Genomic DNA, 20803 nt, shown 5'->3' with positions numbered 1-20803 from the left:
GTTCACAAGTCTCAAGCTTAGATGTCACTTCATCAACTTAATGGTATCCAACCAATGGAAGCAATTTGCAATGGAAGATAGAACAAGAAAAATAGAAGAAGATAGAGGTTGGCTTCATCAAATCAGGGGGAGATTGTTGACATGTGAAGCCAAGGTGGTATGCTTCTTGAAGATTTGATGAAGATTTAATGAAGCCCTTTTGAACAATCTTGAAGTCATTACCATTGGAATGAAGCCTACATTGATGAACGAAAGGAGATTTCATGGTGTACATGTTGATCAAGGATGGAATGTGTGCTCTTAACATAGTTACATCATTAAGAAAGTGTATTTGAAGTTTATAATTTGTATTGTAGACCTTGTTCCATTAATTAGATGTATTTGGTCTTAGGTGTGTCTTTTAATCTGTTGAATGGTTTTTCAACAGGTTAAAATGTCTCTTTTAGTCTGTTGAATGGTTTTTCAACAAGTTAAAAGGTTGGTTGCAGTAGTCTTAAACTGCAACAAATTCATTTAGTTGATTTAGTTTTTAATCGACTGATTTCACTTAAGTAAAGTGAAATCAACCTGTTGAATTTTGTAACAATTTGACTATAAAAGCTGTGATTTTCGAAAGAGAGGTTAGTTGATCAGTTTTAAACGTGAAATTTCTCTGGAAACTCGTGGAAACTCTCTCCTTCGTGATCATACAGTTTGCAAAAGTTGAAGATTGATCTTGGATCAATTCTTGGAGCTTTTGGCTTGGTTTGAAGCTTGGAGAAAGTGGTTTGTGGTAGGCTGGGCTTTGCTACCACTCAGGTTTGATCTTTCTCAAGCTTTGTGTGTGTGCCTGGTGGTTTTCTAGGTCTACAAGAGGGTTCTTGCTGTGATGTTGTGATTCTTGTGTGATTCAAGAGTCTTTTGTGGTGTTCTTGCATATTTTGAAAGTGTAAGGGTAGATACTTTGTAAATCTTTTGAAATAATGCAAAGTAAAGCTCAAGTTGCCTTGACAAACTGAATGTAGCTCAGGTTTGAGTGAACCAGTATAAAAATCTCGTGGTATCCTCTCTTCTCTAACATTTCTCTCTTGCATTTTCATTTTAAAGTTTCAAGAACTTATGCTTTAATCATCCTTTTCATGTTCTTGCATGTTTTCATGACATCTGTAGTATTGAGCATGTCTGTATAATCATTTAGAGCTAGTCTTGATCATTCTTGTGCATTGTTCCTGGTTTAAAGCTTGAATTTGCATTTCTTCATTTTTCCCAGTATTTCAGTCGACTGTTTTCCTGTTTCAATCGATTGATTATACCAGAACAGAATTTGTTTAGTAAAATCAATCTGTTAACTGTGTTTTTGATCGACTGAAAGTAGAATGTCCAACACCTTTTGCATCCTAACTTGGTGATCTAATTTATTCAATTAAAGGTGGTTTTTAGCTTGCAAAGATAGCCTAAATTTTTAACTAGCCAATTCAACCCCCCCTTCTTGGCTTTTCAACCATTTCAAAACTAACAATAATCGATTATTGACGTGTTGTTTTTCTGAATTTTAGCAAATTTAAGTTTTTGCACTTTTAAGATACTTCTAATATCTCTCTTTGGCTAAAGGTTTGGTAAAAATATTAGCTAATTGATGCTTAGTGTCTACATATTCTATCACAAAATTTCCTTTACTTATATGATCCTTTAAAAAGTGATGTCTAATTTCTATGTGCTTTGTTCTATAATGTATTATGGGATTTTTGGTTAAATTTATGGCACTTGTATTATCACACTTTAGAGGTATATGATTTTGATAGATATTATAATCCTCTAATTGTTGTTTAATCCATAGAATCCGAGCACAACAATTGCCTACAACAATGTATTCGACCTTAGTAGTTGATAAAGCCACACAAGCTTGTTTCTTGGAGTGCCAAGAAACTAATGATTACTAAAAGAGGACAAGTACCACTGATACTCTTTCTATCAATTTTACAACCACCATAGTCATCATCAGAATAGCCTATTAAAATAGGGAAGGCTCTTGATGGATACTAGAGTCCAAAACAAGCAATTCTTTTTAAATATTTTAAAATTCTTTTTACTGTAGTAAGATGTGATTCTTTTGGATTAGCTTGAAATCTAGCACACACACATACAACTTGCATTATATCAGGCCTACTTGTAGTAAGATATAGTAGAGAACCTATCATACCTCAAAACATGGTTTGATCAACTTCCATACCTGATTCATCTTTATCCAAATAACAAGATGTTCCCATAGGAGTACTTGCTTCCTTAGTAGTATTCATTCCAAATTTCTTACAATACATGGACTGTGATATGAATATTCCATTTTCCATTTGCTTGATTTGCATTCCCAGTAACAATGTCAATTCTCCCATTATTGACATTTCAAACTCTCCTTGCATTATACTTGCGAGGTTGAAAAAATAGTTGTAAAGAGTTTTGGTATTTGTAGTTATTTCAATAGCATGTCAAAATTTTATATTATTTCGCTAAGTTGGGACCTTTATATTCATGAACAATATAATTTCATTAGTACTTTTCAATTTTTGTTGACGGTTATAATTTTTTATGTTATGTCTTGTAAGTGAAAATGATAGCTTTGTAGTAAGCCAGACTAAAATTTGTGTGTGTACTCAGGTGTTGGGGTACAATGTTGTATGCAACTGGCCTTTATAAATCAAGCAAATTACATATGTTCAAAAAGTGTATGGTGGGTTACAACTTAACTTTGAATGGGTTGTAGATTAAATTTAAAATTGTCCCAAGGAACTTTTCCCACCAATGCATAATTAGTTGATTTACAAGAATAGGTTATTGGTTCTCCTATTGGTGTGCACAAGGTGGGAGGGTCGACTAAAATTGGGAGGGAATTATGTATGCAATTTCCCTTTATAAATGAAGTTTTTTACGTGTCTAAAAAGTGTATGGTGAGTTACAACTTAACTTTCCACAGGTTGCAGGTAAAATTTAAAACTGCCCCAGGACTATTATGATGCCCACGATCATGCTCAAAAGACAACTAAAGTATTCACTACAAGACTATAAGAAAACACGAAGGAGAAATTATGTCATTAACTAAAATAAATGTCCTTTTATGCATGCTACGGAAATTAGAGGACCACAACAAAACTAACCCAGATTTTTAACACATTAGAAAGCCAACCAAATGTAACCTTGCATGAAACAACAACTGTGGCAGAGTAAAAACAAACGAAGAAAGACTGGTCACGCACCTAAGTTCCTTTTGTTTTCATTGTGGTTGTAACAAGGCAAGCACGGCTACACAATCTCCGATTACTACCCCAAAATACCATGTACCCAAATTTATGAATGCTAAAACTTACGTTCAAACATCACCCTTACAGCCACACATGCACAGCAAGAAAAAAACGAGAAACATGGCATACACACAACAAGCTATGTTCATAAATCATACAATCAACACAAATGTAAAGAGAGATAAAGACAAGGTCAAGCTTCATTCATCAAGCATTAAGAAAACAAGAGAAGAAAGCAAGGTTGGCTTCCCCTATCTAATGGTCTCTTTGCTACATGTTTCTTCACTCCCGCAACCTCCTCTTTCACTCTCTAGGATTCTCCGTTTCTCTAACTCTCCTTTTCTCCTTCTCAAAACCCTAATATTTAAAACTAGATTTTGTTTCTTATTATTCCTAGTCTTTTCTATTTATATTTAAACAAATAAAATATGTGATTTAACCGTTTTTATTTTCAATCTATAATGTGCCGGTACATGTTTATAAACCAATAACCCTAACCTTTAAACTGATTTTAGGAGAAATATGGAATATATATATATATATATATATATATATTTTGCATACTGTGCATGAATGGCAAGAAGGAGAGAAAAAAATGAATAAAAGATAAACCTGCAACATTCGCTTCACGTAAACAACTTGAGGAGAGAGAAACTAAAGAAATTTTTGTGGCTTCACGTAAACAACTTGAGGAGAGAGAAACTAAAGAATTTTTTGTGGGCCGCACAACCAAATAAAGAAGGAAAGAGAAAAACTAATTAAAACCACTATATTAGTTCGGCCAGATTTGAACCTAGGTACCTACACAGACAACTCAAGGCGCTAGGCACTTAAACAGATGCATTCTCATTACATACAACACATCAATTATTTATATACACATATTGGCAACATTATATATGATATTAAAATTAAAAAAAACAATAACTTATATCACTTAAATAATTATTATAAATACCAAAATAACTTAAATCACTCAAATAATAATTATTTTATATTTCATAATTTAATAACCTAATTAAATTAAATAAATCAACAATATTAATCAAGCCATTATTTTTTCCAGATGTATTCCTTTAGTCTAATTTTTTCTCGGGTCTTACACCAAACGCAGGCGCGCGCACACATACACACACACACACACACATATATATATATATATATATATATATATGTGTGTGTGTGTGTGTGTGTACATTAACCAATCAAGGTCATACCAACACTTAAGCACACTTAAGCATCCATTGCTAATCATACTCTTAAGGAACTCAAACTACCAATCATCAGTAACATATATCTCTAGATACAAAAAACCAATTCAAATCTCCACCGTTCAAAGTAGAGAACAACATGTTAGGAATCACCTTTCAAAATTTCATCTAAATCACACAGTTACCGGCAAATGCAGTTTTACGAAAACTACGCAGACTTGAAAAACGTAGTCGCCCAACGACTGGATCTTGTCGCCTAACAAAAATACACAAGAGACCTACTGCCTGGCGGTAGGAAACCACCGCCCGGCAGTCCCTGCTTCGCAAAAAACACGAGAAACAACATTTTTTTCACGAAAAAACCATATTCCACACATCCATGCATTGATTGGCGGCAATTCATCACCGCCAGGCAGTTCCCATCAGGAACCCATAAATGCTCGCTTCGCGGCTTCAAAGGCCTACTAGGAGGTTTCTGGAAAATTTCCAGAAACTCAACCCAATTCTAGAAAACACAAGAATCAAGCAATCATACATCACATTGTATACATGTTTACACTATTAAACTAGAAAAACGAGAGGTACAACTCCTCTAACCTGGATTTCGTGCTAAAAATTTATGAGTCTAGAGTTCCACCTTGATCAACAATGGTCGCCGCTTTTGCTCCTCAGACGAACAACACTCACTCTCTTAGTTTGAACATAGTGACAACTCTCAATTTCCTCTCCTTACCTTGCTCATCAATGACAGACTAAAAAACCTTCCTTCTCACCCTCAATTGGTCTTTTAATTGTGTTTTAATGGTAGGTTAATGTTCCAAAACGAATTTCATTTAATCAAGATGTTAATTGACATTCAAAGTCCATTAATGGCTATTTTTCCAACTCCTTGGCTGCCCCTTTGTTAGCTAGGGTTTCTAGCCCTTCACATTCATGCCAAAGAGAATTTTGGCAAAAAGAAAGTTTAATTTGGGTCTACCAAGGTTCGAACACAAAACCATATAATTGTCAAGATAATGCACAACCAACCAACCAATTCATGTTTCGTGATAATTCCTATAAATCTAGGATTTTATTATCACTCATCATGATCAATTATATTATTAAAATAATTCATAGTTAAAATAACACACAATTCGACACACATAAGACTTGAACTCAAGTTTTCTCAACACAACCAAGTACTTTCAACCATTTGAGCTAGTACTTTTCCACATTATTATAATTAACATTTAATGTCATAAATACTCCCACTACCTACATTTATTAGTTATTTATTTATTTAATTAATTAAATTTCGCGGGTCTTAGGGAAAGATGTTTCGACTTATTTGCTGAGGAGTAGAGAAGTCAAGTCCGTGCCGCTAGAGCAAGTTAACTCATATTATTTGCTTCTAGGGAACTAGGAACAAGTGACAAGAAATCTAGAGCGTGATTATGATTACCATCTTTAAGTATTTTACTTAGTTGGATGTGATGTTTAGTATTACTTGTAATGTCTTATTCTGCTAAATTTCTTTTATATATCATTGTTTGTGCTTAGCTTACCCTTGTTTGTTTGTCAATTTTTTTATGTGCGATGATTGTATAACTTGTGTGTTATACGAGAGCAGATGATAATGCAAATGTTTCTGACATGGACTAGATCGACGAGAGGATGGGTAGAACTCGAGATTTTATTTTATTAATTTGTTTTAAAATAAATGTTAAAAACTGTAATTTATTTTATTTGTTGTTGTTACTTGTAAATTTTGGACAATTGATTTTTTGATTTATGAATTTAAAATTAAAATATAAACTTTTGTTTACCTATGAATTTGACAATATCATTTTCCGCTAAACATGTACAATTTATAACTTTTCTTGTCATCCTAAATTATAACTTTATTGTAAAGTAATGTTACATACATAAAAATCCATTAGTGGGAGTTTATTTCTAAGTTACTGACATTAGTAAAATTTGTCAGTATAATTGTCTACCTATAAATAAAAGTTTTGTAACTTATTTTAAAACTAAATTAAAAGATGAAAAATAAAATTATTAGTCTACCACTAAAAAAGAGAATATTATAAAAGTAGTTTATTCATCTAGAGTTTGATTAAAAAGCAAATTAATTGCCACAATTACCACCAGGTCCTCCAAACATGAGAAAGTAACCCAAGTCGGGTCCTTTATCTCCATAGTATCTAACATCATAACAATAGGGATTGTCAGTGAAGGAATGAGTTTCATATACTTTAGCTCCATGAGTTTTTCTTTCATTATCTTGAATTGAAACCTGTTTAAAGAAACAAGCGTGCCTAGGATTATCATCACGAGGAAAATGTCCAGACCCCATTTGAGGACTATGAGTACCAGGATGAGTTCTTTTTCTTCCACCCCACCCTACTTGATCAACTGAGCTCATGTTTGAGAACAATTTTGCTGGAAAATATCCAATAAACTTATTCCCTATACTTATCCACCAATTTTTGGTCATGGGATCCTGAAAACATACACACACTTTTACCAAATAAAATATATATCATGCCTAGTGTTAATTATGTCTACCGTATAATATTACTTTTTTTTATCACTATATGAAATCACTTAAAAAGTGTATTCAAGAAATCAAAATATATTGATATCTTATGACTTAAATCTAGTTCTATCTTTTTATTGTAGTGAAAGTTATATACAATGATTATGACCTGGGAAATAGAAAAGACAGATGCATAAAATGGTCCTTCATAATGAGAGACGGTGGTTATGGGTGCACCGAGGTAAAGTTCTTTGTTAGTTTGAACAAAACCTGCACATCGAATATTGTAGCATCCAGTCTTCTTGTAGTTGTCTGACTGTAAATTTTTAAAACCATATCAAATTTTGAATAATGATATTAATATGATACATTAATTAATTAAAACTTATTTAGGATCTATTGTAAAGACATAATTATATCCTTATACATGAAATCAAAAAGAGAAAAACATATCCTTCATTGAGTGAGAAAAACTTATTAAGGGAGCACATCTATGTTTCATTTCTATAAACTAAGCAAGTGTAAACAAAATGTAATGATATGTTCTTACCGTCCATGAGGTATAATAATGGGTTTCATAATCACCGTATAGTTGTGGAATCACCTGATAGTAATGATTGGATTAATTAGAATATTCTATTCTTTTTTTCAAATTAATAGCAATTAAGTCACACAAATGTATAAACGTATGAATACACTCACATTCACATGCATGACTGCATTACACATGTATAAACGTATGAATACACTCATACTCACATGCATGCATGTGTTACACATGCACACATGTACTCACCCATATATACACACCTACCTAGTGGCAGATCTTTAGCCAATATTTTGGGGTATCCAAATTTTGGTTGAATTACTCTTTTAGTCTCAATTTGGTGTCAATTTTTTTAAAAATGGATGCAATTTGATCTTTTTCGTTTGATTTCTTAAAGTGGAGCAAGAATTTTTCATCAAAATTAACACTAGGATTATGTCAATTACACTAATAAATGACAAAATTGCATCATGTTTTCAAAAATGACAAAATTGCAATTCAGATTACAAAAACTCGAGGACCAACCTTTTATTTTTGAACTAAAATAGAAAACAAAAGAGTAATTCCAAATTTTTTATATAAATTAGTAAAAACATTGTGTTTACTTATTATTATAATTATTGTTATTATTATGATTATAAAATTAAATATGATTAATTTTTCTTTTACTATAATTAATTTTCATTTATAATGGTTAAGTTTCAAAAAATAATTAAATTGAAAAATAATCACTTAAAAGATAATATTAATAAAATAATTATTTTTATTTAAAAAATATTTAAAAGATAAAATTGAAAAATAAATGTGGAACAAAAAAAGACTTTTTCTTCATATATAAATATAAAGGCATAAAACTTTATCAAAATTGGGGGTTTTGAAATTATATACTAAATTATATAAATATAAAAATAAATTGGGGGGTCATGACCCTGCTTAGTCCATACGTAGTTCAACATATGCATCTATCCAAATGCACAAACACAACCACACACACATGCACACACGTGCGACACTATTAAAAATTCTCATATTTTATGAAATTTTTCTTGCAAATTTGTTAAAGAAATTTGGAAGAAAAGACTTTTTTTCAAATATTTTTGTTAAGAATCTTTATTGGCAGGTAATTCCTTCTTGGGTAATTATTTCCTACAAAATTATAAAATTTATAAGTATTTCCTACAAAATTTGTTGTGAAAAGTGTTTTATACAAAATATTTTGCAAAAAAAATGGGAGCAATTTCATGCAATTTTTTTCATAACAAAATGTATAAGTATTTTCTACAAAACAAAATCACAACAAAATGGGTAGAAAGTATGAGTTTTTTAGTAGTGGAACACATACACACAAACACATACACATGGACACACAAACACAACACCCACACGCATACATACACCTACGCCCACGAAAACACACACATCGACATGCATATGTCAAAAATGCTAATTGTGAAAATTTCAACTTACATGCCATCCTAATGAGATTTTGTTAGTGGATTCTTTCGGACCATTTTGAACCCATAAATGAGACAGAGATTTGAAGCTTGGTATCAACTCGTGGATTATAAATAGTATTTATACCCCCGACTCCGTAATAAGGACCATAATTTGGTTTAAGGGAAACTTCTGCAAGCTAAAAAAATTAATATATTTAGATAAATAACCAAAATGAAAAAAAAGATGGAATACAATTAAAAATAAATAAAGTACTAACATTTTAAACTACTTTTGTGAAAAGATCTTACATGAACACCAGGAACGTCTTGAACCAATATATGGTCGTTGAGTAATGATTTTTCTCTAATAAGGTCATCTTTTGTTGTTCTCATTATAGGAATAGTCCCCATCGGACACTCATGCTTACCCAATCCAAAAATGGTTCTAGTTCCTAAATTTTTCTGCCTTGTCTCTCGAGTCATATTTTGAAAGTTTGGTTTTCTCTAAAAGTAAAAAAATCAAGAAACAAATTTCAGACCATAGAAATTATGGTAGAAAAAGGGTTGAAAGTTAACCCCAAATATTAGAATGAAAAATGAAAGTCAAATTTTTTCGTAATTAAAGGTTTTAATTATATACCTGCAACTTATGGCCCTTTAGTAAAGGATGGTCAAATGATGGTTGTTTGTAAATGTCAACGCAATCAACAATGTGTCCGAACTTCGTCTATCAAATACAAATTAAAACACATACAAATAAAATTATTAAACCATGTAGTGTGATATCAACTAAAGGAAACATATCATGAAATATTAAAAAGTTTAGACACACATGAATACTCTTAATAGGAGGCTTATTAATAAGCTCAAATTGTTTCTCGAACTCCAAATCCTCTTTTACTATATATGAATCTCCATCAACTTTATAGCTAACATGACTACTCCATAAATACAGGACAAACAACAACACATGGATCATTTTTTTTCACAACTATTACCCAACACAATAGCTTGATACACAAATATATATATATATATATATATATAATAAATTGATTGAAACGTCAAATTAATAACATTTTTAACGAATAATATAGTCAAACATACATACATATACATATATATATATATATATATATATATATATATATATATATATATATATATATATATAATCATGAATGTATAAACAAATATAATACTCATTTTGTTTCTTCTCATTTATTATTTTAAATCTTTTATATAAAATTTGAACAACATATTTAAAATATAATAACTATTATTACTTATTATATAGCATTTAATATGACATATTTATTACTTATTATATGACATTTATTAGCATTTATTATATGTCATTTATAAAAATAAATTGATTAAAATAATCAAAGTTATAATAACATATCTAGAAGACTAAGAAATTAAAACCTAATCGTGAATGTCATAAAAGAATCTACGATGTTCAATTTGGCATCTTTTATAATTTCACTACAAGAAAATTTATAAATTGTGACAAATTTTAGTGTTCAATAATCATCAGTAACTATAGTAACCAATTCAAGGCGCTACTACTGCGTTTATGGTGGCTAGAGTTTGCTCTTTGAGTTTGATGAAAGGTGCGGTGCAGGTCTGTTACGACAAGTTTGGTGACTCACGTTTTTTGTGTCGTGGTGTCGTGGAATGATTTGCTCGCAGTGGAGATGGTTGATGAATCTGTGTTGGTTGACGACGACGTGAATTTGTGTTATGCATCATGTTGTAGGTTGCATTTTCTAGCGTAGCGAGGCTGACAATGGAGGGACATTCACGGTGCTTGGCAATGCTCCAACAAGTTGTTATAGGTAAAAACACGGTTGACGGCACAGTGAAGTTCCAACGTTGTAGTGGTTCTATTGAAGAAGAGGTTAGGGTTTCTGTTTCGGAGAAGTAAAAAAGATGATGACGTGGTGTGATGTGGTTGGACAATTTAGTGAGTGGAAGATAATGGACACATTTGGGTCTAATTTTGTGAGAGGTAGCAAGGTTGGACATATCAGGGTGCATAATGGGTTTTTGGATGGCTCATTTGAAAATGGTAGAGTGTATGAGTAAATTAGGGGGTGTAGAACATAATGTTTCAAAACTTGGTGATTTTGGCTTATTTGAATGTATTTTGTGACTTTGAGCAATTTATTTTCATACCTAAATGAGCTTAATCTTAACTAACTTTAACTACATGAACAAACATTAGAATATCCAAAAATATTTAATACAACTAAAAAACAATTTTTAATACATTTTTATGTCACCAATTCAATAAGCTCAATTATTACGTATCCTAATTAAATCAATATTTTCAGCACTGAAATTCAACCAAAGATTCATAATTACATATCAAATCGGGGAAAAAATATGAACTCATCACACCTTCACACTTATCCTTTTGCACTCCTAGACAAAATTGAGTAATTTCAAAACTTGTTTTGGATTATTTTATTTCATATTTACAATGAATTAAAGGATTGAACATCACTAGAAACAAATCAATCTTCTAAAAGTCAATTTATCATGCATATAGAAATGGAAAAGTTTATTTTTTACACGAGTTAATCTTTTGACCCTTACCTATGTGAGCTTGGGCCACGAGGTCCAATTACTTGTGATGATTGTGTATTATTAAAGAGATGTAAATGCTAATAAATATCATATAATAAATAATAAATACTAAATATTAAATGTTGTGTATTAATTTCTATATAATAAGTAACATACAGTAACTATTATATGTTAAATATATTTTTCAAATTTTATTAAAAAGAGTTAAAACACTATAAGTCCTTTGGTGTGTTCGTGTTGCTATAATTGTTTCATATTATGTGTATGGTTTAAATTGTTAGCTCACCCTATATGCTTGTGCTTTGACGATGATCGTGTACGCGGTACACGGGAGTAGATGATGTTGTAGATGGGTCTGGTGAGTTAATATTAAAATAGGATATTACGAATTTAATTAATAAAATAGGATACTAATATTAAAACCTCATTTATTAAGATCCATTTTCCAAAACACAGGAAATATAAAAACTTTATTTCATAATAAAAACTAGCTCATAATCAATTATTATAAAATTCAATATATTATCAAAAATCGTCTCATAATAAAACCAATTTCTCTAATTCAATTGATTATAAGAGAAACCTTAAAATTAATAAAATAAACTCTCTATAGAAATGTTCCCATGATAGCCCACGCTCCGATTTTATGTCTCAACAAATCCACCTACAACATATAGGATGAGCTAACAGTTTAAACCATACACATAATATGAAACAATTATAGCAACACGAACACACCAAAGGAATTTCCATCCTTTGATTCCATAACACGTGATCACTACCATGTTACCCATGTTCTATATCTTCTAATGAATACCTCAAGATGTCTTGTTGCCACACCTACCAGCCATAACTGGTAGAACACGTGCGGAAAACCATGCTACGGACAACACTCTGTAACGCCAGATGGACTTCCCATTACGAATATCATTCGTAAGGTTCCAAGACTACCAAACCCGTTTGATGAGTCATTATTTCCCCTCCATTCCACTAGCCTTTGTGTACCCATTTGATTGTTGTTCAGTGCTTAATTGTTTATCTTTAGTGTGTTTTCATCTACTGGGCTTTATTGGGCCACTGTTCCAAATTTGGGTTAATTTCACATTATTTGGCCTAATTTTTGTTTTTAATTATTTTTAAGTATTTGGGTGAAGCAATTTTGGAGCTTGGACATTAATCTTCAGATGAAGAGAGTTGCCATGTCATTTCCACGTCATTTTCACGTCATCTAAGTGAATGGGCCAACATTTGAGGCTTAGTAGTGGCATTTTTGTAATTCTACACCTAGTAGTGGCACTTTTGTAAATAGTAGTGGCTGAATTGATTTGACCACGAGAAATTTAGGTCATTTGGGCATGCCAGCTAGACTTCATCTCTTCCAACCTTTATTTTCAAGTTTTCAAGCTTTGGTGGGTGTCCATGGAGGTGTTCCTTTCGTTTTTCACGTTTATGAGTTATGTCACAGCTTGCTTTAATATGTGGGTGTTAACTGCCTGAAATTTATTGTGCTTAATGACATAATGAATCCATGGTAATTTTTGCTTAGTTGATTACTTAGGGTTCATGAGAGCAAATTTGAATAGAACAATTAATTTGGTAATCTATGATTGGTGGACTTTCAATTGAATCAAGGAATCATTGTGTTTTCATATAACTGTTAAATTTCTCTGCAATTTTGTGAATTAAATTTTGGTCGAATCTATCAAACCCCCCTCCTTGTGTTACAGTGTTGTGTTTGAATCTGGAAATTTGAAGCTTTGAACAAGAACATTGGTCGTTGGGAGATGACTTGGTTCAACTTTCACATACTGTATTTAATCTGTTTTAATTTGGTGGGGGTACGACCTCTATCACTGTTGGTCTCATACCAAGGAGGGCAATCTATTTAGACCCACCGTACGAGCCACAACTCGCACACTCATACCGGCAACACTCGCCATTCGAGCCACGACTCAAGAGTTTCTCGTGCTCATGCGCCATCCCGAGCCACAACTCGAGGGATGTCATTCTGAGCCATAACTCAAGGAATGCTACGTGTTTAACCCTTATCCCGAGCCACAACTCAAGGGATAGATTCCGAGCCACTACTCAAGGAACACCAGCAAGCCGACCTTTAAGGTATCATTGAAGCATTATAGACCACGTGCATCCACACCACACAAGCAATTACTTTGACCATGGATCGAGGATATATGATGCTCCCACGAACCTACTTGGACTTAGTCCTGCCTCTGCGAACCTCCCTACTCATAGTCCAACTCTACAGACCTCTCCGCCCGTAGTCCAACGCATGTGATCCACCAACTACGAACCTCCCCGCTCGCAGCATCTCTCAAGTGTGAGCACAAAACATACGAACCTTCTCGCTCATATCTCCACACAAGAGTATTAGGATATGAACCTCCCTGAGCATATGTTCGTTTTTACAGTAGGGTTTCACCGTGAGCTTAGTTCCTAACTCTGTTCCACTGTCTTGTTCAGTTCGCAAGTCCACTCTTTGAGTTATTGTGCTCCGCTAGTTAGAGTCAAGGAACTTTCTAGCTACTTCCAGGTAAGGGAAGCTAGAACCCTTTTGTTTGATGCGATTGCGGTTTGTTTTGTTTGTATTTTCATGATTCTTGAATTGGTATGTTGTTGTGGATACATGGAATGGGTTGTGTTGTCGTTGGTTTGTGAAAATACAACTGCTGCAGGTACGGACAATGGCGGGGACTGATAATCTCGCCCAAGCGAGCTTGTCTCGCCTAGGCAAGGTGAGCAGAGGCTCGCCCAAGCCTTCTCGCGCGAAGAGTCGCTCAGGCGACCCGCTTAGTTTTGAGCAAGCGAGCGTCTCGCTCAGGCAAGGAGCGTCTCGCCTAAGGGAGAACGTGTAAAGGCCACTGTTCCAGATTCTCGAGCTCTTGCCTAGGCGAAGGGAGCTCGCCTGAGCGAGAGTCTCTCTCTCCTGGGCGAGGCCCTTCAGCCTGAACGAGGAGCTGGGCGAGAATTCATTTCAGATTGGTGTTCTTCTTGTTCTTAGGTGTTTGCCCTATATTTGATTGTACTATTATATGATGGCATGAGGGAAATGAGTATGCATGAGTGGGAGGGTGTATGAGTTATGAACAATGGATTTTTGAATAATGCTTGATATATAATAAACATGAGATGGTTGGTATCAAAATGGCACGGTATTGGCATGAGGTGAAATGTTATATTTATGGTTAGGGATGGATGAGCTGGAATGGGATTCTACATTAAATTTGAATGAGGAAATTTGGTTATGAAGATTGGCATGAGAGTCCTGTGCATGGAAATGATTAATTTATTGACTGTTATGCTTGGTCTGTGTCAATGTGTAAATCCTTGAGTCTCTGAGGGAAAATTGATTCATTGTAACACTTGTAACACATAGCTCGGGGGTGAGCAGCTTGGGGGTGCGCAGAGGTATCCACCACAAGTGCAAGCATCCGCTAAATCCGACCAGGTTATATGTATCAGGATGAGTCGAGACGAGTCTTAGTGCATTGCTTGGAAGGTCTGATGAGATGCCTCGAGCCAAGGGACCTACAACAAGAGCCATGGCTAGGAGAATACAAGAGGAATGGGCCTTAAATGCGCATGCAAGGCCCAAGATGAACTTCACATGGGCCATGGAAGATGTGAAGACCTAGTCTAAGAAATTTTGCTTGTAAATACTAGATTAGGATTTTATTTTGGGCTTTGTATTTTGGGCCCAGTAGAATAGGGTTTTATTTGGGCCATGTATTGGGCCTTAGAGGAAATTGGGCTTTAGAAGTAATTTTGGACCAAAAAGGGGAATTGGGCAAAATGGGCCAAGAGTAGTGTGTCTACTCTAGAAAATCCTAGAAGCTTCTCAAACTTGCTCTCCAAGGATGAGAGTTAGCTTCCCATGGCAAGACAAGTGTGACTTGCTTAGGTGGGAAGTCACACCTCCCATATGCTCCTTTTTGGCTCCAAAATTCAACTTTCTAGCCTCCTTTTTCCCTCCACTTTTTGGAGACTCCTTGGTCTCAATTTAGCCTATAAATAGAAGGCTTAGGAGATGTATTTTTCAGCTTGAAATTGAGTAATGAATTGCTGCCCAAATTTGTGCATAAATCTCTTTTGAGCTCACCTTAGAGTAAACTCTTCTCTAGTTTACTCTAGTCTTCTTCCTTAGGAGTTGGCCTCACCTCTCTTAAGAATCCTTTCACCTACACCAAACCAAACACCTTAAGCTTCTTTCCTTCATGCTTCTGTATCCAACACCAGCCATGGAGCCTCCATTCTTCATGCAAGCGTCAATGGAGACAAGAAGATGCCATCATGTGGTATCATGAGCCTTGGTTTTAATGAGTTAAGTGCTTGTTCTCCATTTTTCTTTCAATTTTGTGTTGTTCATCACTTCTTCTACTTGTCTTGCTGTTTTTGTTCATTTTATTTTGAGTATTAATGTCTTTTTACTTTGGTTCATCTTCATTTGCTTCATCTTGAACCATCCTTGTGTGCTTTAGGTGTTCTATTTGGTTTCTACCGTTTACTTTTCATTTTAATTGAGTATTTGTTGTTTTTTTTTTCATTTCATTCTCTTGTTCTTGAGTTTATTTTTATTTTAAGATCCATATGTTTTGTCTAGAGTCATGTTTAGTCCATACATGTCATTAATTCCTTGTTTAACTTTTAATTTTCTTTGAATTTGTTGGTGATGTAAGCAATCCAAGTGATTCACCTCTCTTTCCTAGAGGAGAACTAAAAGCTTTTGCTATCTACTTCTTCTTTGAATTTTTTTTAAAGACCAAAGTATTCTAAAAAAAATGTCTCAACCTCCTTCTCAATGTATGAGTGCTTCAAATGAAGAAGAAATAAGTTTGAAACAAATTGCCTTTGATTTGAGAGCACTACTACGTTGGAAGGAAGATGAAATAATTGCAAGGGAAAGGAAAAAACAAGAAAGAGATAGGTTTCATCAACTTTTAGATGAAGAGAGGAGGGGAACAAGAAATATGGAAAGGTTGCATGAGAGGATGAGTAATAGGAGTCAACATTTGTACTCCCACACTCCAACACTAGTCACACACTATGAAGAAGAAGATAGTAGACTAGTTGACAACTTCTATCAACCTCCTCCTCCTCCTCTAAGAAGAGAAAGAAGAGAGCCTAGGGAACCAAGAGCCATTAGAATAGACCTCCCTCACTTTTATGGGAAAGATGATGTTGAAGCTTATCTTGATTGGGAAATAAAGGTTGAGCAACTCTTTGCTTGCCATCAAATAAGTGAGGAGAGGAAAGTACCCTTAGCTACCCTTAGCTTCTAGGGCAATGCTATGTATTGGTGGACTGCCCTCGAAAGAGATAGGAGAATCAATCAAAGTCCCGAGGTCAAATATTGGAATGACCTCAAAGGAGCCCTTAGGAGAACACATATTCCCTCCTACTATCATAGAGAGCTAATGGATAAACTCCAAAGACTCCATCAAAATAAAATGAAAGTGGAAGAATATAGATAAAAGATGGAGTTATATATGATGAGGGCTGGGATTAAGGAGTTTGAGGATACCACCATTGCAAGGTTTCTTAGTGGCTTAAGTCTTGAGATAAGAGATAGAGTAGAATTGTTGCCCTACCAAGACTTAAATGACTTGGTTCAACTTTGCATAAAGGTAGAGCAACAAATTCTAAGGAAAATTTTTTGAAATGACTACTCTAACTCTTATACCAAGAAAGAATTCAAAAGGGAGGGTAAGCAATTCAAAGAGGAACCCTCCAACAGTTTCAAGGAAAAGGAGAAACCAAGGGAAGGCACATCTTCACATACTCGCACTAGTGAAATCAATGTTTCAAGTGTCTTGGTAGAGGTCATGTTGCATCTCAATGCCCCACTAAAAAGACCATGATCTTAAGGGGTGTTGACCACTATAGTAGCCAAGATGAGCAAGAAAGTGAGAGTGAGACTTCTAGTGAGGAGTCTAATGATGAGTCTAAGGAAATTGCCTATCCTTGTGAAGGAGACCTTCTAATGATTAGAAGACTTCTTAGCAACCAACCCATTCCAAAGAGCCAACACAAAGAGAGAACATCTTTCATACAAGATGTAAAATTTTAGAAAACACTTGTTCTCCCATTGTTGATAGTGGTTCATGTTGCAACTGTTGTAGTACAAGGTTGGTTGATAAGTTGGCTTTGACTATCATTCCACATCCAAAACCTTACAAACTGCATTGGCTTAATGAAAGTGGGAATTTGATAGTCCAACATCAAGTGAAGGTCAAGTTATCCATAGGAAAATATGAAGATAGTGTGCTATGTGATGTAGTACCTATGGAAGCTTGCCATGTTTTATTGGGAAGACCTTGGCAATTTGACAAGAAAACCATGCATAATGGTCTTACCAATGAAATCACCTTCACTCACAGGGATATAAAATTTGTCTTGCATCCTTTATCACCATCCCAAGTGGTAGAGGATCAAATCCAAATGAGAAAGAAGTTGGAAAAGGAGAGAAAAGAGGATAAAAAAAAAAGTCCTCCCTCTCTCCCAAAAAAGTAACTAAAGATGAATCTGAGGTGGGAGAGATTGGTGTTTTTTCTCCCAAGGTCATTCAACACGAGAACATTTTGACTATAAAATCTTTGTACCAAGTTCTCAATGATGAACAACCTTCATGCCTCTTGTTGTGTAAAGGAACACTCACATGCACTACCACATTTCTTGAACTTAAGAGTCTACCTCCTAAAATTGAAAATTTTTTGAAAGATATTGAGGATAAATTCCCTAAGGAAGGGCCAATTGGGCTTCCTCCTTTTAGAGGAATTGAGCATCAAATAGATTTAGTGCCTGGGGCAAGTCTTCCAAATAGACTAGCCTATAGGACAAATCCTCAAGAAACAAAAGAGATAGAGTCTCAAGTGCAAGAATTGTTGGAGAAGGGTTGGGTTCAAAAGAGCCTTAGTCCTTGTGTTGTGCCTGTTTTGTTAGTGCCTAAAAAGGATGGAAAGTGGAGAATGTGCTGTGATTGTAGGGCTATAAATAACATCACCATCAAATATAGGCATCCAATCCCTAGGCTTGATGACATGCTTGATGAGTTGCATGGGTCCCTCATGTTTTCTAAAATTGATCTATAGAGTGGTTATCACCAAATAAAATCAAAGAAGGTGATGAGTGGAAAACCACTTTTAAGACCAAATGTGGACTATATGAGTGGTTGGTGATGCCCTTTGGGCTTACTAATGCACCTAGCACATTCATGAGGCTAATGAATCACGTTCTTAGAGAATGCATAGGAAAGTTTGTGGTTGTCTACTTTGATGACATTTTGATCTATAACAAGAGCTTGCATGAGCACATAGACCATCTAAGGTCTGTCCTTACCTTCCTTAGGGTAAATAGTTTGTTTGCAAATAAAGAGAAATGCACTTTTTGTGTAGATAGTGTTATTTTCTTAGGTTTTGTAGTAAATAAAAATGGGGTTCATGTTGACCCTACAAAAATAAAGGCCATCCAAGAATGGCCTACTCCTAAAAATGTTGGAGAGGTTAGGAGCTTCCATGGTTTGGCAAGCTTTTATAGGAGGTTTGTTCCTAACTTCTCTACTTTGGCTTCACCCATCAATGAACTTGTCAAGAAAGATGTATCTTTTAATTTGGGTGAAAAACAAGAGTATGCTTTTCAGCAACTCAAGGAAAAGCTCACCAATGCACCCATTCTAGCTTTACCAAACTTTTCAAAAACCTTTGAGCTAGAGTGTGATGCATCCGGTGTAGGAATAGGTGCTGTGTTGTTGCAAGGAGGGCACCCAATTGCTTATTTCAGTGAAAAACTTCATGGTGCCTCCCTCAACTATCCCACCTATGATAAGGAATTGTGTACCTTAGTTAGGGCCCTTCAAACTTGGGAACACTATCTTGTGTCCAAAGAGTTTGTCATTCATAGTGACCATGAGTCGCTAAAATATTTGAAGGGCCAACACAAGCTGAATAAAAGACATGCTAAGTGGATGGAATTCTTGGAACAATTTCCTCTGGTGATAAAGTACAAGAAGGGCAAAAGTAATGTGGTGGTTGATGCATTGTCTAGAAGACACACCTTGTATTCAAAATTGGGAGCCCAAATTCTTGGATTTGATCACATTCCAGAAATGTATAATCAAGATTCTGAGTTTTCCTCTACTTATGTTGAATGTATGGAAAGACCTCAAGGAGGTTTCTATGTGAATGAGGGGTATTTGTTTAAAGAAGGAAAAATTTGTATTCCCCAAGGTTCACAAAGAAAACTCCTTGTTCAAGAAACACATGAAGGGGGATTAATGGGTCATTTTGGGATAGAAAAAACCCTAGGTCTTTTAAAAGAGAAATTCTTTTGGCCCCATATGAGGAAGTATGTCCAAAGGCATTGTAATAGATGTATTTCATGCTTACAATCTAAGTCTAAAACAATGCCTCATGGATTATACACCTCCTTGCCTGTTGCTTCAGCCCCTTGGGAAGATATAAGTATGGATTTTGTCTTAGGACTCCCAATAACACAAAGGGGTTTTGATTCCATTTTTGTGGTGGTAGATCGTTTTAGCAAAATGACACACTTTATACCCTGCCACAAAGTGGATGATGCTAGCAACATTGTTAGGCTTTTCTTTAGAGATGTGGTCAAGCTTCATGGTATACCCCGCACCATAGTTTCTAATAGAGACACCAAGTTCCTTAGCCACTTTTGGAAAACACTTTGGTCAAGGTTAGGAACTAAGCTTAATTTCTCTACTTCATGTCACCCACAAACTGATGGGCAAACTGAAGTTGTTAATAGGTCTTTGTCTACTATGTTAAGGGCAATTTTGAAAGGGAACCACAAATCTTGGGATGAATGCCTTCCCCATATTGAGTTTGCCTACAATAGAGTAGTTCATAAGACTACTAAAATCTCTCGATTTGAAGTTGTTTATGGCTTTAATCCTCTCACTCCCACGGACTTGTTACCACTTCCTACATCTTTTGATTTTATTCATAAAGAAGGGGTGGCAAAATCTGATTTTGTTAAGAAAATGCATGAAAAGATTAAAAGCCAAATCCAGCAACAAACAAAGAGGTATGCTAAGTACAACAATAAGGGGAAGAGGGAAATGTTTTTTGAAGAAGGGGATTGGGTGTGGCTACACCTTAGAAAAGATAGATTTCCTAAGCAAAGGAAGTCTAAACTTAGCCCTCGAGGTGATGGTCCCTTTAAAGTGTTGAAAAGAGTAAATG

At 34.6% G+C, this 20803-nt stretch overlaps 2 pseudogenes; one reads left to right on the top strand and one right to left on the bottom strand.

The window, feature by feature from the left end:
- Positions 1-6986: 6986 nt before the first annotated feature.
- LOC114186590 lies at positions 6987-9966 on the bottom strand (annotated as a pseudogene).
- Positions 9967-14226: 4260 nt separating this feature from the next.
- On the top strand, positions 14227-19893 carry LOC114188345 (annotated as a pseudogene).
- The last annotated feature ends 910 nt before the right edge of the window (positions 19894-20803 follow it).

The sequence above is a fragment of the Vigna unguiculata genome, chromosome 6, assembly GCF_004118075.2.
Source record: "Vigna unguiculata cultivar IT97K-499-35 chromosome 6, ASM411807v1, whole genome shotgun sequence".
NCBI classification, from domain to species: domain Eukaryota; kingdom Viridiplantae; phylum Streptophyta; class Magnoliopsida; order Fabales; family Fabaceae; genus Vigna; species Vigna unguiculata.
This window is presented reverse-complemented; position numbering and strand designations above follow the sequence as displayed.